This window comes from Mus musculus, chromosome 1 (genome assembly GCF_000001635.26).
Source record: "Mus musculus strain C57BL/6J chromosome 1, GRCm38.p6 C57BL/6J".
NCBI lineage: Eukaryota > Metazoa > Chordata > Mammalia > Rodentia > Muridae > Mus > Mus musculus.
Window position 1 is genome coordinate 144096195 of NC_000067.6, and position 27722 is coordinate 144123916.

The following is a 27722-nucleotide window of genomic DNA, read 5'->3' on the forward strand; positions in this document are numbered from 1 at the left end:
GGGTCATTTCTGTGTGCAGTGGGGAAGCTTCCAGTAGAAATGACATATAACGTGTGCATGCTTTAAATGGAGTAGCCATCTGTTGTTCAATATCTCTACCATGTCAAGATGTTTTATTCATTATTTCTGAAAATGGCACTAGAACCTTGTCAAATTATCTGCTTAGAGTGTATGGGTGGTTTTAATCCACTTCTCTGGTACCTGCTAGAATACAGAGGTCTCTAGCCACTTAGGAGATATTAGGAGAAACTTCTATTCTAGAATTTGTCTGTGCTCATATATTTCAATGGTGTTGTTTATTTATTTTTTGTTTGTTTGTTTATTTAAAATGGCGTACAGTCCTATTGTGTAGTCACGAGCAGTCTGAAACCTACAATAGACTAGAATAGCCTCGAAAATTCAATGTTTATACTTCCATCTTTCTAATGCTGGGATTGTCGTGTATTTAGCTGGAAAAACCATCATCAAGAATTCTGTTTCTATCAGTATTATTGAGCACTGATAAGCATTCTGCTGGCATTAGTCCAAGACAAGACAGTCTTCTTTTTAACATTTAGAGGCCCCTAGTAGATAGGGAGCTTTGTTGTCTGCAAGAAGAGAGCACATTAGCTGGGCAGTGGTGGCACATGCCTTTAATCCCAGCACTTGGGAGGCAAAGGCAGGCAGATTTATGAGTTTGAGGCTAGCCTGATCTACAGAGTGAGTTTCAGGACAGCCCGGGCTATACAAAGAAACTCTGTCTTGAAAAACAAACAAACAAACAAACAAACAAACAAACAAAACCAAAGCCAAAACAACAACCCCCGAGAGAGAGAGAGAGAGAGAGAGAGAGAGAGAGAGAGAGAGAGAGAGAGAGAGAGAGAACGAACATTAATTAGTTTAAATCTGGGCAAATTTTGGACTCTTCCTATTTCTCACTGTAACCTGTTATAACATAACCTCGGTTATGTATCTTGGATTGTGTAGATTTTAAAGCAAGACTTACAGAATAAAAATGAAAAGAAACACTTAAATGTGGAAAACGATTGAAAAAAAAACTGGTATTTTAGACTTACTTGTATTGTTTTACCTAAACCAGGGATACTTAACAAATGATAAGAGGATAAGAGCAGAGTTTATTTTAATTTTAGTTTCTTTTTATGACTGCACCTATTGAAAAAATGAAAATCTTGGAACAATTAATTTGAAACATGAAAATGAACTACTGTTAAATAATGGAGAATAATTTTCATTTGGCTTTTGGGAATCTTAGCATGGAGGAAACAGAAGGTACTTTCCATAAACCTTATCATTTCCTTGAAGAGGGGTGCTTCATTGAACTTGCAAATGTCACAGCCCCTGGCCTGGTACACGGTGACATACAGTACCACCCCTATTCCATCATGGAATATGATTATGAATTGTTTGGCAGCAGTATTCCCTCAGTTACTGCAAGTGTGTTCACGCCTGCAATGTGCCAGGCAGATACTGTTACAGGGGTCAAGTACAAAGCCCCAGTTTTCATATCGACAATAAATAACAAATATGTAATGAAATATCAGATGCCATAAAGACAAGGATAAAGGGGTAGAGCATAATATAAGGCACAGTTTGAATGCAATGGTCACATTGCACATCTCTCTGAGATGGTCACATTTGAGGAGTGAAAGGGTGAAGTACTCATTTAGGGACAGCATTCTAGATAAAGGGAGCATCACACACAAGAGAATTTTTCTTATAAACTCAAAAGTATATAAGGAATTGAGTGCTGTGATTTGGATACAAACTGTCCGCCCCTTCCCTCCAAAAGGCTCTTATGTTAAAGGCTTAGTTGCCAGATGAACTGTAAGGACTTGAGGGCTTTAATGTGATCTGCGGTTCAGTCCTTGATGGAGTCATAATATGGTACCATAATTGGAATGTGGGTCCTCAGTGGAGAAAGTACGTCACTGGCGATGTGCCCTAGAAAACTACACTTTTTCCTCAGCAACATCCACCCCCTTGTAGTTTCCTAGCTTCCCTGAGCTATGCTGCTTAACTTTGTCAAACTCCCCACATGATGGTCTGTATCAAGTTAGATCAAAACAATGGACCTTGGACTGAAGCCTATGAAATCCCAAGTGAAATAACTCTTTTCATCTTGTAAATGCTTAGGTGGCTATTTATCACAGCAGCATCAGTGGCAGCAGCAGCAGCAACAGCAGCAGCAGCAACAACAAATGGTTTATTCAGTAAGTGTGGTGGAGGCAGATGATAATTTGTGTCAGTCATTCTTAACTCTTTAAAAGAGCCATATTAATTCTCTCAGATGTGTTGATTGTGCCTTTGCTGTGTGCTTTCTTGGAATGTTGCAAAGAGGGATGCCTGGACTCTACTCTGAATATGAATTCTGGATGAAAGTTTTAAGGCTAGATATTTTGAAGGCATCTTGCTCTGTTTCTGTAGGGGAATTAAATAGTCAACCATAAGGAGTAAATAAAAACATTGGATAATAGTTTTCAGCAAGGACTCTGGCCATAGTTCCATGTTGTATTTATGGGGTTGGATCATGACATAAGTAAACACCAGTTTGAATATTATTTGTATTCCTGGCATATTCTTGGGAATAAACCCACATGCCACTGTATGCAACATTTATTGTTATCCGTGGTGTTTACAGAGGATAATCAGCAGTTTTGGTAAAAACCAAGCATTGTCATGAATGCATCTTGAATCTGTCAGAGTAGAAATGCAGCTCAAGGAAAATTTAGCTCCTCTAACTTATAATGGCATGGCTCAGACTACACAGTTGGCAGCTCCTAAATCCACAGTGTTTATGATCAAATGTGTGCTGTTGAGAACTGACCTTGGGGGACTGTTGGTGTGATCCAAATTTCTTGTGCACATGGAAAGGTCAAGGAATAAATGAGGTGTAGATAACTCTGTTCTGACAGGTTCTCTCTGTTCTTGGGCTTTATGATGTCTGAGGCAGAGAACTGACTGGCAGCCTCACCAGATACTGGGAAATGTGCTCATATATTTTTTTCTTTCCAAAAAAGATGACTTATTTGAGGCAGCTATTTAATGCCATTTTCATTTTGTTTCCCTTCAAAGGAAATGATTAAATTTCAGTCTATTTCTAGATCAAGAGTGTCACACTGTAATTTTGTTCACTGATTTTGGCAAGTGTTCTCCTACTGTTAGGGTTTTCCATTTGTTTGGTACTTTCCAACTTAAAAATGAAAACACAGAAAGGTCTATTAATAAGTGGGCCTGTTTTTGAGCCATGTGCACAGAGAAAAAAATCAATGGAACTTTTAGATAAATGATGTTACATAATTAGCCTACTTAGAGCAGGTAATAGGTGAGACAACCTAAAAACAAGCTAATACCAAAGAGGAGACAGATTTATGTTGAAGATTCAAAGCAGGTTGTTTTATCTTCTTTGTTACCTGATGGTCATGATAAAAAGTGAGAAAAGAATCCATATACTAATCACAATCGTTGATGTTCATGGACTACTTGGAATTATACATACCCATTATTAGCTTGGAACTAGAGATAGTGCTTAGTTTAACATCTTGTTGTTGTGCTACTTTGATAGTTAATATCAATTGACAGTTTGACAGGATCTAGAATAATCCAAAAGACAAGCATGTGGCATGTCTGTAAGAGTATTCTAGATTTGGCCAATTGAGGTAGGAAGATCCATCCTAATTATGGACGGCATCATGATAATTCCTACAGTGTCACTTGTTTATCTTTTATTCTAGTAAATGTAAATATTATTAAATAACCTTTAATGTTTATGGCTCTTAAGATGTTTTAATTATGTTTTTATTTATTAAGTCTGTTCTCTGGCAATTCATTCCTGTATATAACTTATTTTGATTGTTCTTGCCCTGGCTTTATATCCCTTTCCCACACTCACCAGTCCTTCTTTTCCCTACAAGTTCCTTTGCCACCCTCATGATTTTTTTGTTCTGCGGGAAGTGTCTGCGTGAACATGGCTTTGAAACTCTCCATTGAAGCCTGGTAGCTATGCAACAGAAGGTACACAGCTAAAGAAAATAACCACTCTCTCCCAGAATCTTGTCAGTTGTCACTAGTTCAACAGGGAGGCACAGGCAGAAAAAAACATAAGAGCCAAGCTGGATGATAGGGAGAAAGGCTGCAAAATAGTATGTGCTGGTTATGGCACAGACATACCATATTCTGCAATCATATTCTCACAGACATTGCAACCATATCTTATAGTAGCTGTGCTTGCCTACACTTGGACTGCACAGAAGTGGGCCCTTTCAGTGATGTTTCCTGAGCCTTGGAGGGGGTGGTATAGATAGCTTGTTTGGTGCTGAGTATTCAACTCTCTTTCATTCTCAACACTGTGAGCTTCCATAAGTCTTTGTATTCATCACTATTTCCTGGAAAGAGCCTCTTCTTTGATTAAAGCTGAGAATAACATTTGTCTATGGAAATAAACATAAATATTTAGAAGGAAGCTTGATACTGTATCAATTTAGCTAAACAATAGTAATAAATTATCTGATAGGAACTGAAATCCAGAGATTTCTTTTTGATTTATACTACTTGCATATATATATATGCAAGATGGTTATCAGCAACAATGCAGATTAAAGCCAATTAGAGGTTTTAATCATTTCATTAATGGCCAGAGCAAGACTGGTCCTGCACCTCTGAAAAGTTTCTTGGTGACCAAGCTCAAGAATATAGCAATTTAAGAAGAAAACACTACCAAGACCATTATTTATACCCATGTTAGATTAGGTTCAGAGTAACCTTGAAATTTTCATTCCTGGCAAAGCAGAGTAATTATTTCAGACATAACAAGAAAATTATTTTTGAGTTATATGTTTTTAGTTATTATAGTTTATTTTAATTATTTTGGTTAATACACCTGGATCATGGTCAAGGCCATGGAAATCTCAGATGGGCTGCCAAGGCAGATATGACCATTTGGGGAGGGATTAGCTGGCTGAAAGCCTTATAAGCAAATACAAAATGAAGTCTTGACCATTTCAATTCTTTATTATTTTCCGTTCTGCATAAAGAAAAATGATTCAGAAAACATCAATAAACTTTCAGGAAATGATTCCTGTATGTTATAATTGTAAAGGATTCAACTTCTAAATTAATTCATTAAAAAAGGAAAAGTCTTGACATGACATTATGAGACCTTCCACAGATGTGGTTGGGTTCATTTTCTGCTAGCCATCTAGTGCTGGGCATACATCCTACCCTTAAGAGTAGTTTGTTTCCTCAGTGAGACTCCCACAGAGGAAACTGAATTTTAGTTTGCAATGGTTATCAGTTAGTGATACCTTCTGGGTTAGGGATGAGGGCATGTGTCCCTTCGCCTTTCAGCAGACTGTGCAGGTGCTCTGCCCGCTGCTTCAGTTTCTGAGTTTCTATGTGCTTCACACTTGTGGATTCCTTCAGAGGGCCTTGTTTTCTTGGTGTACTCCAGCCCTTTCAGCTTTTCTACTCCTTTGTCCTTCTCTTCTATGGGGCTCCCTGACCCCTCAGGGAAGGGATTTGGTCGACACATTTATGTCCTAATGTTCCAATGAAGGTCTTTCGCTCTCTACTCAATGTCTGGTTGTGGGTCTCTATATCTGTTCCTATCTGCTGCAGGAGGAAGCTCCTGATCTATGAGTATAGTAGAATGTCTTTTAAATGTTTATCTCATTTTTTATTTTCATTCTCATTCTCTTTTTTTTTTTAACCCTATAGGTATTTTTTATGAGATTCCTGAGTGTGCAAATGAATGTGTCTTTGTTTCTTGTGCCTTCTCTTGGGCTTCCCCCCTTCTGTTTGTTTTGTCTTATTCTGATATGTTAGTTTTATCATATGATCATATTGTATATTATTATAATCTCTTAAAAGCGTGTTTGCTTTCTAATGTGAGACAGAAAGGGGGTAGATTCAGTTGGGAAAGGAGGTGGGGAGGAACTGGGAGGAGAAGAGAAAGCAGAAACCATAACATACATTCTGTGAGAAAAAAAATCTATTTTCAATTAAAAAAATAAATTAAATTTTACATCTACTAATATGGGGTTTATTATTGAGATCCCAAATGTCTTCTTCATAGAGAGCCTTGATAGAAGGAAGGTGGGACCAGTGGACTGATAGTCACTCAGTTGTTCTATCTACTTACTTGTTGGTTCACTTCAAAGTGCTGGAAAATTGAAGGCAGAGGAAATTGCTTTAATTTTAAGATAATCTTGAGGTAATTATATTTGTCACTGAGATGACTTATCATCAAATTGCCTATCTTGCCTACAAATCTGTGAAATCAAGTATTTTCATTTTATATTTTGCAACATATCTGTAGTCTTTGCAAAATGATCATCACGTATGTGTTAAAATGATATTCATTTGTTGATCCCACTAAGAACATCCTCTAAAAGGAATCCCTGAGTAACATTGTACTTAGGCATTTGTTAGGGTGGATTCTGAGAACATGTGAAAATTTTAGCATAATTCAGTTTAAGAAATTAATATCTGCCTTGCAACCATGAGAGCTCACAGGGCCCGTTTGTCTGAATTAGTCATAGCTCATCTGATCTCTTGCAGGCCTGGAGATCCATAACATAAAGTGTTAGCTTAGGCGGCCTTTTAGCCCTAACTTACTAAGCTGGCATTGTGCCTACATGCAGAAAGCAGCCCATAGACCCTTGGATTGGCTCCCATGAAGGGTCTTATGTGGCAGTGGAGAAATGTGTACCCTGGGCTAGGTTTTCTCACTACTACTTGACTGCTTAACCAAAAGAGTCACTATTATTTAAAAAAAAATAGCTGCTGGGTAGAGCCTTTCCAAGGACAGTTATGCTAAGCATCTGTCTGCAAGCATAGCAGAGTACTATTAATAGCATCAGGGACTGGTTCTTGCCCCATGGGATAGATTTCAAGTTGGGCCATTCGATCATTGGTTTGCCACTCCTCAGTTTCTGTGACATCTTTGTCCCTGTACTTCTTGTGTTTTACATGGGTTGTTGTCCTTATCTCTTTACTGGGAGTCCTGTTTGGCTACAGGAGGTGGCCACTTCGGGTTCCGTATCCCCACTGTTAGGTGTCTCAGCTAGAGTCACCCTAGTAGACTCTCTAAGCCTCCCTCATCTCAGGTTTCTGGCACATCTTAGAGATGCTTTCCCCAACCCTGCCAATTTCAAGTCACTCTCCAAGCCCCCTCTTTATGTACATCTGATTCCCCCATTTCCTTCTCCATTCACTTTCCTACCCATCCTCTCCCTCCATCTACCTCCAAAGACAACTTTATTTCCCCTTCTGAGTGAGATTCAAGCATCCTACCTTAGGCCCTCCTTATTATCTAGTTTCTTTGGGTCTGTAGACTGTAGGGTGGGTAATCCTGAACTTTGTGGCTAATGTCCACTTACAGTGAGTACCATGCATGTCCTTTTGGTTCTGAGTTACCACACTCAGGATGATAATTTTTAGTTCTGTCCATTTGCCTGCCAATTGACAATGTCCTTGTTTTTAACAGCTGAGTAGTATTCCATTGTGTAAATGAATCACATTTTCTTTATCCACTCTTCTGTTCAGGTCCATCTGAGTTTCCAGTTTCTGGCTATTACAAATAAAGCTTCTATGAATGTAGCGGAAAAATTTTCCTTGTATATGGTGGAATATCTTTTGGGTATATCTAGGAATGGTATAGATGAATCTTGAGGTAGAACTATATCCAAATTTCTGAGAAACCATCACATTTATTTCTAGAGTGGTTGTACAAGTTTGCATTTCCACTACAATGAAGGTTCTGTGAGACAGATCAGGAGTGTGCTTCCAGCCCTTGCCACAATGGGGGTGCGTGACAAGATGGAACCAATGGCTACTCCTGCTTCTCTGTGCCTGGATACCAAGGCAGGCATTGTGACTTGGGAGTGGATGAATGTGTTTCTGATCCCTACACATCTGATCTGATGTGTGTCTGTCGTCAAGAGTATTCTGATGGGAGTTGTGAGTTAGAATGTGGAATGTTCCAGCCAGGTCTACATCGTGCCAGGTGTCAGGATACTTTTCGGGGCTTACTTCTGTGAATATGTACCTGGATTCCTTGGAGACCACTGTGAACTCATCTTTGATGAATGTTCCAGTCAGCCATGTCTCCATGGATCTCTGTCTGGATGGAGACAACTCCTACTGTGACCGCATGGGTAGTGGGTTCACAGGAGCACACTGTGAGATTTGAATTGGCTTCTTTATTTGTCAAAGCCTTGTCACAATGATACATGTGAAGACACTGTTGTCATCTATATTTGTCACTTCTGGCCTGGATATACAGGTGCCCTGTATGAGACGGACAGAAATGACTGCAGTAGCAACCCTTGTTAGTTTGGAGGTGGGGAGGGGAGACCTAATATGCTGAGCTGTCCTCAGAGGATCAAAAGGTACAAATTGCAGGCCCGCCATCCTCCTTCAACTACATTGGAGCCTCAGGTTATGTTTGTATCTGTTAGTCTAGAACAGATGAAGAGACCCACAGTCAAACATTAGACTGAGGTCAGGAAGTCTTGTTGGGGGAAGGACTGAGGAACCCAGAGGGGACAGGGACTCCACAGGAAGACCAACAGAGTCAACTAATCTTGCCGCTCAGGGCCTTCCATAGACATAAACACCAACCAAAGGCTGGACCTAGCCTGTACCCCGCACATATGTAACAGATATACAACTTGGTCTTCATGTGGGTCCACCAACAATGAGCAGAGGCTTACCCTGACTCTGTGCCTGCCTGTTGATCCTGCTCCTCTAACTGTACTGCTTGTCTGGCCTTAGTGGGAGAGGATGTGCCTAGTCCTGCAGTGACTTGAGGTACCCAGTGGGTAGGACCTCCCCTTCTCCCACCTCCAATGATTAGGCAGGACTCCCAATGGAAAAATAAAGACATCAACCCACCTACCCCTTGAGGTGAAGGGGAGAGATGATGGGGGGAGGGGTATGAGAAGGGGAACTGGGTGGGGGGAGGAGAGGGGAACTGCAATCAGGATGTAAAATGAATAAATTAATTAATGAAAAACCCCATAAATATTAACCATTTAGATATTTTTACTTGCATTGTTTCCATGTGGAAGGCTGGTGAGTGATGTGGCAATTAAGTCAGTTGCTTAATGCACAGCTGCTGTTATCAATCATATCTGTGGTCTTAGGTTTTACTTAGCACTGTTCTTTCGAAGATTTATCATATGAACTTACCAATTTACAAAATCAATTAAGAATTTTGACAGTGGTCCTCACCCATATCTATGTTCCTTGAGACTAGAACATGGCACTAGGAAGTTCTGGCCTTTGGCTTGAGCCTAGTGTTAGTGAGTAGCTTTAATATTTTTAGTGATTATCTACTGAGAGTCTAGAGGTAGAGGAAAGGTAGACATAGAGGTAGAGATAGAGAGAATTTGTTCTTCTGTGAAGGATAAGGCATAATCAAGATTTATTTCCCTTCATCCTCTACAGCACCTTGTTTGTATCTTTTGATGATACAGGCTGCATGCTGTCTTTCGTTGTTTACACTGTACATTTTTGAGGAGAGACACTGACTCATTTGGTTTCTCCTAGTATCCCTCTTAATAAATATTTATTAGGTTGAGCTGAACCTAATATAATTTAAAAGAGAAACTTAATAGGTTTCAGAGCAGAGATCCACATGGGTTGGAATGAGAAGAGGAGGAAGGCTCCCATTCTGACTCAGACATTTTACAGGACATTACAGTTAGCTTGTATTTTGATGTCAATAGGGCAGAAAGGAATAAGTATAAACACATATAAATGCACGTATCTTTATGTCTTCTGATTATGTCTATGGACAGCCTTGACGAATCCACTTTACGTGTCCTTCTTAATGCCATATCCATATATCTGATTTTCAGCTCTATCTTTGTATATTAGTTTTCCCAGAAGCAGATGGCATATTTAAACTTAGCTTATTCTCAAATTTAACACCTCAGTTGATTTTATTTTGTCATCAGTAAGTCACACGTATCTGAAGTCTCAGGATCTCATGTTTTGAATCTTCTTCTGTGTTTGTCTAGTTAATATTTAGTTACAGTATTTCCGCACTACGACATTCCTTATGGCATTTTCCCACTTGTTACTGCATTTTCTATTTTTTTAAAATTTAATTTAATTTTAAATTTTATTTATTTTATTATTTTTTTATTTTTAATTCATTTTTTACACTCCATATTCCACCCCACCCCCACCCTCATCCACCTTCTGATTGCACCACGTTCCACATCTCCTCCCCATCTCCAGGTGTATGCCTCCACCCCCACACCACATGACCTCTAAACTCCCTGGGTCTTCCAGTCTCTTGAGGGTTAGGTGCATCATTTCTGAATAAACACAGACCCAGAAGTCCTCTACTGTCTCTGTGTTGGGAGCCTTATATCAGCTGGTGTATGCTGTCTGTTTGGTGGTCCAGTGTTTAAAAGATCTCAGGGGTCCAGATTAATTAAGACTGCTGGTCCTCCTACAGGGTCACCCTTCTCTTCAGCTTCTTTCAGCCTTCCCTAATTCAACAACAGGGGTCAACTGCTTCTGTCTATTGGTTGGGTGCAAATGTCTGCATCTGACTATTTCAGTTGCTTGTTGGGTCTTTTGGAGGGCAGTCATGATAGATCCCTTTTCGTGAGTGCTTCATAGCCTCAGTAATAGTGTCCGGCCTTGGGACCTCCCCTTGAGCTGGATCCCACTTTGGACTTTTTTTCCTCAGGCTCCTCTCCATTTCCATCCCTGTAATTCTTTCAGACAGGAACAATTAAGGGTCAGAGGTGTGACTGTGGTATGGCAACCCCATCCCTCACTTGAAGTACTGTCTCCCTGCTGGAGGTGGGCTCTCTAAGTTCCCTCTCCCTACTATCAGGCATTTCATCTAAGGTTCCTCCCTTTGAGTCCTGGGAGTCTCTCACCTCCCAGGTCTCTGGTGCATTCTGGAGGCTCCCCCCAACCTCCTATTTCCTGAGGTTGCCTGTTTACATTCTTTCTGCTGGCCCTCAGGGCTTCAGTTCTTTTCCCTTACCCAATATCAGATCAGGTTCCCCTCTCCCCCCACTCCCCCCTCTTCCTCTTTCTCTCCCAGGTCCCTCCAACCCTCTCAACTTGTGATTGCTTTCTTCTCTCTCCCAAGTGGGACTGAGGCGTCCTCACTTGGATACTTCAGTTTGTTGAGTTTTTTGAGTTCTGTGGACTGTATCTTGTTTCTTTTTCTCCTCCTCCTCCTCCTCCTCCTCCTCCTCCTCCTCCTCCTCCTCCCCCTCCCCTCCCTCTCCTTCTCTCCCTCTCTCCCTCCCCCTCCCCCTTCCTTCCCTTCCCCTCCCTCTCCCTCTCTTTCTTCCTCCTCCTCCTCCTCCTCCTCCTCCTCCTCCTCCTTCTTCTTCTTCTTCTTCTTCTTCTTCTTCTTCTTCTTCCTAATATCCACTTATTAGTGAGTACAACTGGCTGTCTGTATGTAGAAGAATGAAAATAGACCCATATTTGTCACCTTGTACAAAGCTCAAGTCCAAGTGGATCAAGGACCTCAATATAAAACCAGATACACTGAATCTAATAGAAGAGAAAGTGGGAAAGAGCCTTGAACTCATTGGCACTGGGGGAAATTTCCTAAACAGAGTTTTCTATTTTTAATTCTCCTGTAAATTGAGCCTTATCTCCATTCTATTATCTTCTATAATGTCATGGTTACTTTCCTGAAACCATTATTTGGTTACTTTTACCCTTCCCAAATTTTGTAGTGGTCCCAGTTTTCAACAGTTAAGATTCAAACATCTTGACTTGGATATTTAAGATCCTTCTCTGAATGGATGCGAAGCAACTTTTCAGCACATCCCATAGCTCACTGATTTTTCTCTTGTTCTCCACTATGGAATATTCATTCTTTCAATTACATACTTTTTATTGCTTATTTCAGAAATTATCTTGTAAAGCATCAATTTGTTCTTTCTCTGCATATACATACATATTAATGTATATGCATACTGACTACCTGCATACCCTTTTAATGTAAATACACACATATGTTAGGGTATATACCCTCTCATATACATATATTCTCTCTCATATACATATGATTGATACTATAGGAATAGCTCATGCGATTTTGGAGACTAAAAACTCCTATAGTCTGTCATCTGTAAGCAGAGATAGGAGTACAAATTCAGTCTGAGTTTGAAGGCCTGAGAGCCTGGCACTCTGATGGTTGTATGTTCAGTTCTGAGGTCAGGAAGATCAATGTCTATTGGCTTCTGAGCCAGTCAAGAAAGCACAATCAATATTTCTCTGTATATTTAATGGATTGGATGATGCCTACTGTCTTAGTCATGTAGTTCACTTCTGTGAAGACCATGACCAAGGAAACTCTTATCAGAGATAGCACTGAATTGGTAGCTTGTTTTCAGTGTAGAAGTTTAGTCCATTATCATCATGGTGGGGAGCATGGTTGCAAGAACATGGAAGAAGGTATGTTCTCTGGTTGATGGTTCAGTCTCTGTGAGCACCTATGTTCCCAGGTTGATTGATTCTGTAGGTTTTCTTAGTGTCCTTTACATCTTGTGGTACTGAGGAAGTAGCCAAGTGCGACATCTTGATCTGTTAATAGACAGAATTGATGGAGGGAGGGAGGGATAGAGGGAGAGAAGGAGAGAGAAGGAGAGAGGGGGGAGAGAGAGGGAAAAAGAGAAGGGAAGAGAGGGGGGGAAGGAGGTGAGAGGGGGAGAGAAGAGGAGAGGGGAGAGAGAGAGGTTGGACCTGGACCAGGGTTTGGGATTTTGAAACCTCAAAACTTACACAGTGACAGACCTTCTTCAAAAAGGCCACACCTCCTCCAACAAGGTCACACCTCTGAATTCTTCCCTCACTGCTCTTCAATGGGGGATCAAGCCTGTAAATATATAAGCCCATGGGGGCCATTCTTTTTCAAATAGCCACACCCACCCACAATGAGGAGTGCCACATGCTTTACTCAGTGCATCAGAGCAAGAGCCCTTCTCTTGGGAAAACGTGTGCTTAGGCACACCCACTGTACTAGTCAAATCTCTTTTCCTGTGACCAATGTATAACTTAATTTAAAATGTGAAAAAAGCTCAATTTAGCTTATATTTAAGAGGGTCTAGTCTATGAGAGTTTCTATTGCTCTTAGGCATATATGGTGGAAAGGTGTGATAGAGGAAAGATGCTCATTGAAGACATTAGGGACCAATATCATCTTCAAAAGGACATGCCCAGTAGCTTCCTCCCTGCTAAGTACCAGTTTCTAGTAACCCATTCAGCTATGAACTCATCAGTAAATTCATTTTTCTTTTTTTTTAATTAATTAATTTACTTTACACCATGATGAGAGCTTCCTTTCTGTCCTTTCCTCCTAGTCTCTTCCTCTCATCTCCTCTGTCCCTATGCCCCCTTCCTTTCTCCACAGAGAAGCAGAGATCTCTCATTGATATCAACCCACCTTGGCATATCAAGTTGTAGTAGGACTGTGTGCATCTTCTTCTATTGAGGCTAGATAAGCCTGTCCAGTTGTGAGAAAGGGATCCAAAGGCAGGCAACAGAGTCAGAGACAGCTCCTACTCATCCTGTTAGAACTCTCACATGAGGACCAAGCTGTTCACCTAGTTGTTACTTTTTTTTTCTTTTTTTCTTTTTTTTTTGGAAGTATTCCTTTTTTTTTTTTTTTTTTTTTTTTTTTTTTTTTTTTTTTTTTTTAGATTTGCCCCTTCTTAGAATTGGGAACAAAACACCCATGGAAGGAGTTACAGAGACAAAGTTTGGAGCTGTGATGAAAGGATGGACCATCTAGAGACTGCCATATCCAGGGATCCATCCCATAATCAGCTTCCAACTGCTGACACCATTGCATAAACTAGCAAGATTTTGCTGAAAGGACCCAGATATAGCTGTCTCTTGTGAGACTATGCCGGGGCCTAGCAAACACAGAAGTGGATGCTCACAGTCAGCTATTGGATGGATCACAGGGCCCCCAATGGAGGAGCTAGAGAAAGTACCCAAGGAGCTAAAGGGATCTGCAACCTTATAGGTGGAACAACATTATGAACTAACCAGTACCCCGGAGCTCTTGACTCTAGCTGCATATGTATCAAAAGATGGCCTAGTCGGCCATCACTGGAAAGAGAGGCCCATTGGACTTGCAAACTGTATATGCCCCAGTACAGGGGAACGCCAGGGCCAAAAGGTGGGAGTGGGTGGGTAGGGGAGTGGGGGGGAGGGTATGGGGGACTTTTGGGATAGCATTGGAAATGTAAATGAGGAATATACCTAATAAAAAATATTTTTAAAAAAAGATATTTTCTTTATATACATTTCCAATGCTATCCCAAAAGTTCCCTATATCCTCCCCCCACCCTGCTCCCCTACTCACTCACTCCTGCTTCTTGGCCCTGGCATTCCCCTGTACTGGGGCATACAAAGTTTGCAATACCAAGGGGCCTCTCTTCCCAGTGATGGCTGACTAGGCCATCTTCTGCTACATATGCAGCTAGAGACATGAGCTCTGGGGGTACTGGGTAGTTCATAATGTTGTTCCACCTATAGGATTGCAGACCCCTTCAGCTCCTTGGGTGCTTTCTCTAGCTTCTCCATTGGGGGCCCTGTGTTCCATCTTATAGATGACTGTAAGCATCCACTTCTGTATTTGCCAGGCACTGGCATAGCCTCAAAGGAGACAGCTATACCAAAGCCCAGTGGTCAGTTACGCTATAATCAACAATAAGAACCTCAAACTAGTAATAATTGCAAAATGGGCTAGGTTATAGCTTACTGTTAGAATGCCTGTCTAGCATGTGTTAGGTTCTACATATGTGTGGGGGCCAAGGTACATCCCATGTATGCTCTCTGGTTGATGGTTCAGTCTCTGTGAGCACCTACGTTCCCAGGTTGGTTGATTCTGTAGGTTTTCTTATAGTGTCCTTGACATCTTGGGCTCTATTCTTTAATTATTCAAGGTCAACCCACTGGTGAAGTTAGTCTCTACTAAGTCAGCCCTTTCTTAAAATACTACAAGATTCAAGCTTTAAACATAAACCTTCATATGAAAATTCATATTCAAACCGTAACAGCTAGCAATAATATTACACCTTGGCTCCATTTTCACATAAAAGAAGCTATCACACAGTGTAAAAGAATTAAATTTAAAAATTATTATGAAGATGTGATAATTAGAGATGAAATTACTCAGGAAAAGGGAAAATGCTGAAATTTTAAAATAAGGTGATTTTAGGCAATTAATACAGAATTATGTGTCTATGGGTGTACACACATGAGTTTATTGGAATATGTGAGAACATTATTACACAAGAGACTACAAAAGACCAAGGTGAGTACTTTCAAAAATTAATTTAGGATTTAGTCAAACTGTTTCAAGTGTAAAAAGAGAATAGATTCATCTTACTTTTTTTTGTAAAAAATAAGTCCAGTGGTCAGTTATGCTACAATCAACAAGAACCTCAAACTAGCAGTAATTGCAAAATGGGCTAGGTTGTAGCTTACTGTTAGACTGTCTAGCATGTACTAGGCTCTAGGTTTGATCGATAATACTGCAAATCGGGTAAAAGTAAATAAATATGGTTTGAGTTCAAAGTACTCTAAAAAGATCGGTGTGTAAAGTCTAAGTTCTATCACGTCACATTCATAAACTAAAAATTCAGGTACAATCTTAGCCTGATTTTAATGACAGATTTAGATGTATGAATGAGTTACTTTTCTGTTGCTGTGATAAAACACCACTGTCAAGGTAAATTAGAAGAAAGTTTATTTGGGGTTTTGGTTCCAGAGGATTCTAAATGCTACGGACAGCACGACAGTAGGTGGCAGAAACATGAAACTCAGAGCGCACAACTTTAATCTAAAACATGAAGCACAGAGTACAAACTGAAGCGTGAGAAACCTTAAGTTCCCCAAGCCAGCCCCCAGGGACATGCCTGCTCCAGTAAGGCCATACCACCTACATCTTCCCAAACAGCTCCACCAGCCGGGGATTAACTGTTCAAATGCCAAGACTGTGGGGGACATTTCTCATTCAAACAACTGCCATTTTATATTGTTCTTTGTATATACCCAAATTGTATTGTTCTTTGTATATATCCAAATTGTATTGTTCTTTGTATATACCCAAAGACACAAACACACACACACACACAAAACATTCACATAGGTACACAAGCACATATGCACACACACATTCAAATGCATATGCACACACACTTGCACACACATATGCACACACATACACATGTATTTTTGCAACAAATTTTAGGTCCATTTAGAAAACAACTTGTCCACTTTAAAATATTTTTCTGAAACTAGCAACTTACAGATGCAAGCAAACATCTTTATTATTGAGACTAACATCTGTGAGTTGTGGGTATGATATTTATATCATTTATTAGTATCAGAGAAGATAAGATTATTATATTTTGCATAAAATAGAGGTTATGGCAATGCTCTCTGCAGGGAGGACAATAATAACAAAAATAAATCCCTGGATGACAATGATGAAGTAATGCTGTGGAGAACATTAAGGGCTAGAAGTATTTATGGTGCATGATTTAGCAAATGGTTTGAAACCTCAGCGAGAATTCTCATTTTGTTCTCCATTGGAATACTCTGTGCTTTTCTTCTATGCTGCATTTCTACTTGTAGGTAGAGAATTAATGTGCCTGATGTTTATCAAGGAATCCAAATAGCAAAGATGTGAGAATTAGGGATGTATGCGAAGCAATTGGTTATAGAAGTGCCCTACGAAATGATAGGAAGAGACTCTAGAGTCTTGTCCAGCTTGTGAAGGGTTGCTATGACTTTATACAGGTTGTTTAATTTCTCTTGAAGGTGTCCCTCCATCTATTTTTAGCACTTGTTTTCTGCCTGGCGGGGATGTTAGATGGTTACCATTTACTCATCAGGTTTTAAAAATAAGAGATTAGTACTCTGTGTTCCAAAAATGCCTCTCAGAACAGGAATTGCCCCAGGTAGTGGAAATATTTAACCATAAATAGTAGAGCCACTCAACCTAGCCAAGTATGTGGTTTTGGACTAAATTCATCTACACATATATTAAACATTTTATTATGGTAGATCCCTGATATGTGTCTTCTAACTTACTGCTTTATAAATACTTTAGAAATTTGACTCAATAACCACGAGGTAAATTAACACCACAAAGTGGTGTAAGCTTAGATTGTTCTCAGCCTGGTTTTAATGATGGTTTTTAAATGCTTTAAACTTCTTTCTAGCCCATCACCCACCAGAGGTAATGGAAAAGAAAGGTCATTAGGATACAGAGCAAGTGGATCTGTTTAGAAATTGTTCTTTGGAGCAAATCCCATTTGCATTGTCAGGAAGTCAGTAGTTGAGTGCACAGGAATCAGCAGTGGCAGCTCAATCTGCTTGCAAACACTTCACGAATATACCAGCAGTCCAGTCTGGTAATGATGTAGCAAACAAGAACCAGCAGGGGTGGCACAACTTGGCAGAGACAGCCAGGCCTCAGCTTAATTGGCACAAGCGAGCAGGAGTGACCAGAACCACCAAGGATACCAGGAGAAGGTCTCTGCCATGCTTCTCTCAGCAAAGCCAAGATCAGCAAAGACTTGAGACCAAGAAGCATGACAGAGCTAGCTATGCAAGCTCCTCTCACAGTCCATTGAGGTTTTTTTAATACTCCCTCCAAACATCATGTGTCCTCCACTTGTCTTCTCTCACCATGTGTCTTGCCTCAATGTGAGTCAGCAAAACTCCACGTGAGTCTGTATCAGCTCACATCACTCTGCCAAACAGCCTGAGTCTGTGCGGCAAAAAGCCACCAGCACTACCAGAAGTTTTTGGTGCATATCTCTCTATGGAGTCACAACAAATCGAACTCAACAACGGACTCCCCCCACCCCCTTTGGGGTGGTGGTTTCTCTGTTGTAGCCCTGGCTGTCCTGGAACTCACTCTGTAGACCAGGCTGTCCTCAAACTCAGAAATCTGCCTGCCTTTGCCTCTTAAGTGCTGGGATTAAAGGCATGCGCCACCACTGCCCGGCTTCAAATACGAAATGTAAGGGCAACTAATACATGCATGTCATTAGGGAGAATCCTTCATCATGTGTCCTTTCACATGCTTGCTTTAGGATGCATGCATCCTTTCACTTGTATCTCCTTCATCAAAACGTTCCTTCACATGTCTGCCTTAGCAAAACATCGTTTCATCTGTGTCAGCTTCAGGAAAACATCCTTCACATATTGGTCCCAGCAAAACACCATCATGCACAACTGACTTTCGAAAGAACTCTCAAGTTTTCACTTCAAAATGATTTACTCTCGATAATTTAAAATTGAATTTAACTAAAGCAAAACCAGAAAATATTGGGGGGATGATTCCACTGAATATGTGTATTGTTTTGGCTTGGGAGTCTAGCTGGCTTTAGTGCATTATCAAGAAAACCAAGAGTGTGGGCTTCAGCTCTTGCCCGCTGGTTTTCCAATATTCAGGTATAAGGTGAAAAATGTATATGCTAATAAAACTGTGACACTGTTTAGGTAGAATTAACTCAGTGTCTCCTTTAAACACTGCTGTGTAGTTGGATACTGTGGGGTAGAAAATGCTTGCCCAGTGAATGATTCATTCTTAAATCAATCATTACTTTTAAAGTTTTATTTTTATGTATCAAAAATAGCATTCAAGTTGGGTGTGGTACTTTATTTCTATAATCCCAGTCTCAGAAAGGCAAGGCAAGAGGATTGCCATGAGTTTGAAGGCAGCTTGGGCTATAGAATGAGTTTCTGGCTAGCTGTGGCTATAAAGTAAGACCTGCCTCAGAGCCAAAATCAAAGCCCAAACCAAACCAAACCAAACCAAACCAAACCAAACCAAACCAAACCAAACCAAACCAATACAGAATAAAACAAAACAAGCTAGAGTAATGCAAGTGACACAAGTAAGCAGGCAGGCTGACGAACCTTTCTCTTCCTTTTCTCCTCTGAGGAGAATTGAAAAAAAAATATGGAAATTTCCATTCCCTTGGCAGGAGAGTGATTGTCTCACCCCAAACTTAAACAGAAAAAGGGACCATGTCTGAGTCCCCATGTGAAGCATATAGCTGACATTTTGCAAAGTTTATTGTTAGAGCAGAATTCCCTCCAATGAAACCACAGCATGATTGCAAAGACTGCTTAGCTTGAGAGCTCTGCATCTGAATTCCTGTCTGTGACTTGCCACCATGTGACACTGGAATATCAAAGTGCTGTAGGCTGCAATCTTTCTAACCACAAAGGGAATATAAAAATGCAATACAAGCCTCCATAAGTATGACATAAAGTATAACATATTGAGTATAACGATTGACAAATATTTGTCAGTCTGCATGGAATACAACGATAGTTCTCATTTTTGAATGTTCAGCACATGAAAAACTAGATTTAAAATACAAGCTCCTAACACCCAGGAACCTTTCTTATGGTAGATTGGGAAGACACAAAAACAATAAAGTTACCACTAAACAAAAGACCTAGAAGGAGGAGTAGGAGAAAAAAAATACAGAATGTCTTTTATCTTAGCCATACTAGCTTGTGTTTTACCTATTCGATTGTGAGAAGGGTGTAGACTTTTATCCAGCTCCTAATTTTTTACTTAGGGTAATATTATGTTATCTACTTGGATAATACATTCACATATGTTCTAATAGCATTTACATATCCATATGTATTTACTCAACTTGTGATAATTTATCCTTAAATTCTCAAAGTCTTGATTGCCTTATGAAATACTGAAAGAGGAAAAACATTAGCATGGTTTCACATAAAGAGCTGCACTACATTCCTTTGCTCAACAAGAAAAATCAGGGAGCATAGAATATTGCAGAGCCTTAGGCTTGCGGTCAGATACACCTGCATTTGGGATTTTCATTACCTCAGTAAGATTAGATAGTGTTCTTATTTTCACTGAGATTTCATTTTTTTTCATCTATGAACTGAATAGAACGTTCCCTCCTTTGTGTACACATTTTAAAGAATTGATCGTCTGTAGGGAAAACTAGACTCTTCCATCTGGATTCGGGTAGAGTCTCTTAGCCTGTAATGGTTGTTACATGCACAGCTGTATCACTGTTTCCACAGTGTTCTGTTAATCATTACCATGCTGAACCTCTTATTATGTTTGTTATACCTCAGTGAGAACAGCCACTGCCCATCTATCTTTATGTTTTGTCAACATTTATTCTTATGATGTTCTTGATCATGATAAGATTTATTTTTAGGTACCAAGAAGCAGAGAGAGACAAATTGTGGTCCTTGGCTCACATTCATCTTTTCCCTCTTTGTTCAGTCTGGGAACATGGTCCGCGGGCTATCACCACCCACATTCAGGGTGGGTCTTTCATGGCCATTTAATCTTTTTTGCAAAGGCTTTTGTAGTTGACACACCTAAAGCTGTGTCTTTACTTTGGAAAGTATTTCTTTTTATCTTTTGAGATTATAATATAATTGCATCATTTCTCTCTCCCCTTTCCTCCTCCCAAACCTTCCAAAAATATTCCTCCTTTCTCAACTTCAAATTCATAGTTTCATTTTTCATTAATTGTTGTTACTATAAATACAACCTGCTCAGTGTGTATAATGTTAGTTGTAAGTTTTCAATGCTGTTCATTTGGTATTGAATAGCCAACTGGTGTGTGCTTCCCTGATAGCATGTTCTCAGTATTTCTTACTTGCTTGTATTTGTTTGAAGAGAAGAGAAGAGGGGAGGGGAGTGGAGGGCAGGGAAGAGAAGAGGAGTAGAGGCTGGCCATGAACATGTGGAGAGACAGGGGAGAGAAGGGACAGAATGGGGAGAGAGGAAGAGAGGAAAAGAAGAGCTGTATTTGGTAGTAATAGTAGTGGTAGTGGTAGTGGTAGTAGTAGTTTTTTTTTTGTGTGTGTGTGTGTTTGTGTGTATGTGTGTGTGTGTTTGTGTGTAGGATTGAGGCCTCATGGGCTCTCACTCCATCTACTTTAACATGTTTATCGGCATCTTTCTTGTTCAGCTTATGTTTAGGCAAATACGTTGGTGAGACCTTATGGGTGAAGTTTCTGACCTTCCTTTGAGATACACTCTCGTAGCAAAAACCTTAATCATCTGGTATAATCTTTCTGTCATTTCTTTGGCAATCCTCAAATCTAGATATAGAAGTTGTATTGTAGATGTATCCATTGGACTGGGCTGCACAACTGTTCATTTTGATTGGTTGTCATTTTTCATAATTTTCTCTGTTGCCAAGAGAGTTTCCTTGTTGAAAGGTGAGGACTACACTTATCTGTGGGTAGGACAGATATTTAGAATATAGTTAGGGATTATGCTGCTTTAATAAAGTAGAGATTTAGGTTCTTCTCCAAGATCCATGACTTCATTATCTCTGGGCAATTGGCTGGATTTCTGTACTAGGTATGGGTTCTCTCTTGATGAGAGAAATTCAATTAGGAAGCTGTTGTTTACTGCCAAGTTATGCATGTCATTATTGTACCCTCACCTTTATCATGCTGTGCTTCTTCTTGTGATTCATAAGTGTCACAGATGGTAAGAATTGTTGGTTGCTTACATTTTTGAAAACCTGCATGATGCTTTCTGATACCATAAGAGCTAGTCTTAAAGGGAAGAGAACTTGCAGGTCAAATACAGCCTAGGGACCTCTGGGCCTTGTGTCTGAAATATGTGGTGTCTTTAGCAATAAATCCTTATTTTTAACCTTGCAAACAAGGTCAATAGCAGTAGCTTGTGATGTTTTGGGAATGTCTTGGACAACCTTGACTCAAAAGAGGGCCTTTATACCTTATGTTGGAATGTTTTTTCAAGATGGTCTTTATTTCTTGGCAGGAGCACTGTCAGCTCAGTTGGAGAAATCTTACTTAAACTATATATATGCACATTTTATTCAGACTTATGTGTATTATATTATTCTTTGGTAGATAATTAATGTAATATTAACTGTTCCATAATTAATTCCTTATGGATTTTTCAGACATCCTTACTGCTATTTGACCCAACTCCCTCCCTTTGTATTTATCTTGCTATTTCCTTCTCTATTGCTTCCCTCCTCCCTCACCCTGAAATGGTCTTTCATACTTTCCTTGTCCTTGCAGTTACTCAAGGATATATCAGAAGACTTGGAGCTAGAAGCCTCAAATGAGAGAGAACACAAAGATCACACTGAGTGAGGTAACCTAGACCCAGAAAGGTGTCTCTTCTAATAGATTCCACATCCAGCAGTGCTGACACTGAAGATTAACCACCACAGCTAACAGCCTGTTACGCCCAGGTCATGGTCATCCTCTCATCAGAGTTATCCAGTCCAAATTGCCAGTGGAGCTAAGGTTAAGAAACATTGTTCTGTCTAGATAAACGTGTGTGCTGGAGGAACTGGAGGTGGTAAAATTTCATTACATTCTACAATTTGCCATCAAAACATTTGGGAACATTAGGTGCCTTTAGTTTTATTTAGACCCCAAAGTCAATTACTTAATTAAATCAAGACCTTCCACTTCAGAGCTTGTATGTGAATGTTCCAGGCCGAAGAAGAGGCAGTCCTAGGACTTTGGAATCTGTTGTTAATATGAATTGCATTTGAATTAATAAAGTGGGTGTAACGATTCATTTATTTTAATCTGAAAAAAATGTACCCGATTAGGCATAGGTTCATGGGATCTGGTTTATAAGCAAGGTACAGGAATCCAGTGTGTCCAATACACTCCATGCTTTAGAAGACATTCTAGGTTTAGGACACTACAGTGCCACCAAGAGTTTAAGTGACATGCATAGCAATGGTCCAGTGAGGGTGACCTCTAGAATGAGTATGTTACAGATGGTGTCAGTTTCCTAGTTAAGGGAGAAGAGAACAGGTGGACATCCCAGGTCTCAGATGAATGGGGCAGAACTTTGGGAATGTGTTGACTTGCGAACAGCTACTCACAGTGTCTACTAAAGTTGAGACAGGAAAGACAGAGCCAAAGCCCTAATTGCATTAAATTAAATTGTATTTTCTTTGATTGTGTGTTTTCTTAAAAGTATATTTTCTTAACTTTCAGTGCTTCAGTAATACTAGAGAACAGCTGTTAAGTTTTGTTTTTTTGCACAAACTGTGTGGGAGTCAGATCCTTTAAAACTTTGAACAAATTACATCATTTTAAGCAGGATTTTTAAACACACATCTCTGATAATTAGCTGTATTAAAATACAATGTTTGTGGAAATGAAGGCATGACTTTCAGATGACTATAATTCCAGGAAATTTAGGTTATATGGAACTAGTGGTTTTTAGGTGTATAGTCTAGGTACACTTTTTATTCCCCTATTTCACATTTGTCACAACCTCAGAGGATGAGTCAGAGCCTTCCCAAGAATGTTGTGAAAGACTGTTTTATCTCCTCACGAAGATTAAAAGATTTTTTTTTTTTTTAAGTTCAGGGCATCCATCCTTCCTGTGTTGCCATGGCAAATGGGTAAGCCTGTCTAATTCTGGCCTTTGTCCTGGGGCCCAGGTGGCCAGACCCAGCACTGGACTCCAGTGGACAGGCTCACAATCACTCCTGCTGTTTCCTGGAGCCTCCACTAGATATTTTCAGGATGACATTGTCCTTATTTTCTTGCTTAATGTCGTGATCACATTGCCATCCACTTCTTTAGCAGCCTCCACTTTTTCTGTACATTGATGTCTTGGAGTGGGTCTCTCGTTCTGCTATTTGGGCCTCAGGCATTAAACTCAGGTTGCCAGCTTTGTGTGCTTTACCTATTGGACCATCTTGATAGTCCTAAGATGTATTCTAACACAGACGATAATGTAAATACTGGATTTTTTTTTTTTTTGGTGCCTCTGTAGGTTTAGCCTTACATGACGGGTGTGTTAGGGCTGTCAGGAGGATAGCAGGGTAAGTGGGAAAATCATCCAACTCGCTTGACTTGAGGCTGCCACTGGACTCTCAATGTGAAATTCACTTGGGGAAAAAAGGGATTACTTGAATCTTTCAGCACATTGTCAGTTTGTAGAAAGAGCTACAAATGAGGCACGTCATTAGTGAGCATGACTTCCTTGCTCAGAAAGAAAATAACAGACTAATATTTACTGTACTCCATAACATTACAAGATGTACCAGTCAAAATTAATCAATCACAGCCACTAGAGAGCAAATAATTAACATATCTCATCATCATTCATCCTGCTAGCGGGCATTTGAAAATGTGCGCTCTGTGACACAACTGTTTGCATTTAATTTGGAGTGTAATCAGAAAATACTCAAAGATTCTTAAAACATTAGATGGCAAAGACACCATCCTGGCCTTATTGACATAACACCTGCTCTTTTTTTTCCCCTAAATGTTTGGTTTTCAGGAAATATTAAAAGCAAAAGGATATGCCACTATATAAACATATTTACTGAAATGAAATTATCCTAAAAATTGATCCTTTAAACACCTTGACATCATGTAGGTGTGATGTGGGAGAGAAGAGTTAGTTTGTAATGTAATCAAAATATCAACCAGGATGTTCTTGAATCAGAGATCCACCTGCCTCAGCCTCCCAAGTGCTTCGATTAAAGGAATGGATTACCAAAAATTGGCTTAAACAACCAACTCCTTTATGAGGTTATTTGCTTATTCTATGTTGCTCTACAAGTACAGATGAACATCTGAAGTTATTACTCATAAAAATGCAGACCAACAAGCCAACACGTCTCTCACTTTTCAGACTAACAATTATTGTGTTTGATGTGTTACATTTATAATGTTGAATAAGCTTATCCTGGGCAGCTGTATTTTTCCATTTATAAACAACAGAAAGGTGCAGTAGAAATAAAATGTGTGTTTATCAAAATTTATGGAGAACTCCTGTAGACTGGTTGATTTGTTGGTTCCTTTACATGGTCTACCAGTCACCTTTTTGTAACTATGACAAAATAAGTAATTTAAAAGATGAAGGGTTTATATTGGTTCCTGATTCCTTGGTTTTAATTGTATGCTCTCTTGCCCCCATTGTTGTAGACATACGGGGAATATGGGTGGAGTAAGGCTGCCTATTTCATGGTGGGAAGGTACAGAGAGACATATTGTAAGGGCTACAGAAACAAGACATGGCCATCAAAGCCTGCAGTGACATACTCCCTCTAACATTGTTACACTTCTTCATAATCTTTTGAGCTAGGAATTCATAATAGATTAATCCATTGATGGTATCAGAGCTTTCTTTATTCATTTGTCCCTCAAAAGTTGCCAACTAAGACTTTAAGACATTTTAAGGTTAAGTCATAAAATGTACACTTCACTACAACTTTGGGAAGTGACTTTCTACTTATTAAGTGAATTTCACTGTAAGTCTCTTTTCCCCTGGTAATCATTTCTTCTATTGTGTCTTTCAATCTTTTGAAATCTTTTATCTTACAACCTATGAGAAAATGGAGACTCACAGATATCAACTTCCCTAAGTATGACAATCTTAAAAGAAATAGTAGATTCTACAAGTGATTATTATGAAATGTTTTCTTTCTTTTATCTTACTCATTTTGCATAATACAAGTGGGATATTGTGCTGGTTTGTATATGCTCAGCTGAGGGAGTGGCACTATTAGAAGGTGTGGCTCTGAAAGGGTAGATGTGGCATTGTTTGAATAGGTGTGGCATTATGGAAGTCATCCATAGCTGCCTGGAAGGCAGTATTCTGCTAGCAGCCTTCAGATAAAGATGTAGAACTCTCAACTCCTCCTGTGCCATGCTTGGCTGGATGCTGCCATGTTCCCACTTTGACGTTAATGGACTGAACCTCTGAACCTGTAAGTCAGCCCCAATAAAATGTTTTTATAAGAGTTGCCTTGGTCATGGTGTTTTTTTCACATAAGTAAAACCCTAGCCAAGAAATTGGTAGTAGGTACTAGGATATTGCTGTGATAGGCTTGACCATGGTTTTGTTTGGAAGAATGTGGATTTGGTGATTTTGGATTTGGAAAGCAGTAGAATGTTTTAAGTGGGGCTTATTGAGATATCCTAATAGGAATATGAAAGACTTTGTTGCTGTGAGTGATTTGAACTGTGCAAACCTGGCCCAAGAGATTTCAGTGGAGAAGAATCTCAGTATGTGGCCTAGAGACTGTTTTTATAGTATTTTGGTGAAGAACATGGCTGTGTTCTGCCGTTGTCTGAAGAGTCTGTCTAAGGTGAAGGGACTCAGATTAATTGCATTGACAAAGGAAGTCTCAGAAATGCCCATCATATACTTTGTTCTGGTTAAGTCTCATGAAGAACATTTTGAGTAAGTATAGAAAGCTTAGAAAGGAAATGCATAAAGTATATAGATGGTATATTAAAGAAGCATGAGGAAGTGGAATACTGTGTTCAAAGATATTAAATTGTCCCAGGACAGCTGAGCTAGGCAGTGAAGGAGTTAGAGAACAGAAAGCTGGTGATGATGTAATAGAACAGGGGTAGGGGTGGGGGTGGGGTGGGGTGGGGGCATGTTCCAGCCCCAGCAAGCAGCAGAACTTTGGCAGCTTCAGCCATGTGTTTCTGGCTTTATCATCATTAGGAAGAGGAGACTACTGCGACATTTGATTCTGGTTAGCTGGACATAAGAAATTAAGAAGAGATCAGCATCACTGAGGTGAAAATTTCTGGGAAGTATTTTCTGATTGCACAAAGAAGCTGTGTTCCAGAGATAGCCAAGATTGTACCTCATGCTGCAGCTATACTGCATAATGTGTAAGAGTCACCTAGGTGGTACTGGTTTTGAAGGCATGAAGGAGTGAGTCATGAAAAACAGCTGAGGGTTGGCACTGTGAGAGGCCATGGAAGGCCACTGGTGAAGGTATAGCCTCAGTTGCAGTTGACTGCCCAAGACTGAAGGAGTCATACAAAGAAGTTGAGGCTTGGCACCATAAAGAGAACCTATGAGAGGTTATTGGTGAAGCCTAGTTGCAGCAGAAGACTCCAGTATATTGGAGATTCCAGTACCATGGGGTGATCAGCAGCAGCAGCAGTGGAGTGGATCAACCTGAGCTTAGAGTGCTACAGAGGGCAGAGCTGGAGAAGTGATGCCAGTACTTTGGAGGAGCCCAGAAGATTATATGTGGATCCCAGACACTGGAACAAGAAGCTGTGAAGTTGAGGTTGTCTTGGAGACCCCAAGATGTTTGAGCCATAGGATATCTGCTGAGGAAAGCTGCTAATAGGAAGTAGAACCAGTCCAGGAGAAAAAAGTGTGTTGTAGTCAACAAAGATGAAAAATGACTTGGAGATCTGAGGACCTCTTTGACATCAGACAATGGAGATGAAGGGTTTGGAGTTTGCCCAGCTGGTTTCCTGTCTTGCTTTGGGGATTACAGTTAAGTGACTGGATGAATTTCAGAAGAGACCTTGAACTTTGGACTATTAACATTGTTGAGACTGCTATAGACTATGAGCGCTCAAGTTGGGCTAAATGTATTTTGCATTATGCTATGTTTAGGTATGGTCCCCATAGACTCATATGTTTGAACAAGTCTCTGGGGGTCAGGGAGTGGAATGTGATGGTTTGTATATACTTGACCCAGGGAGTGGCACTATTGCAAGGTGTGGCCTTGTTGGATTAAGTATGTCACTGTGGGTGCAGGCTTTAATACCCTTGTCCTTGGTGCCTGGAAGCCAGTAATTTGTTAGCAGCCTTCAGATGAAGATGTAGAATTCTCAGCTCCTCCTGCACCATGCTTGGCTGGATGCTGCCATGTTCCCACCTTGATGGTAATGCATTGAAC

The 27722-nt window shown here is 40.0% G+C and overlaps 1 long non-coding RNA gene and 1 pseudogene across 1 annotated transcript in view; both read left to right on the forward strand.

Moving 5' to 3' along the window:
- Positions 1-22482, forward strand: part of Gm35356 — a 38038-nt gene extending 15556 nt beyond the window's left edge. Inside the window, exon 4 of the long non-coding RNA XR_387455.2 lies at positions 22093-22482. This is a non-coding gene — a long non-coding RNA (predicted gene, 35356). The remainder of the gene's footprint in view (positions 1-22092) is intronic.
- On the forward strand, positions 7752-8655 carry Gm18449 (predicted gene, 18449; annotated as a pseudogene).
- Positions 22483-27722: the final 5240 nt, after the last annotated feature.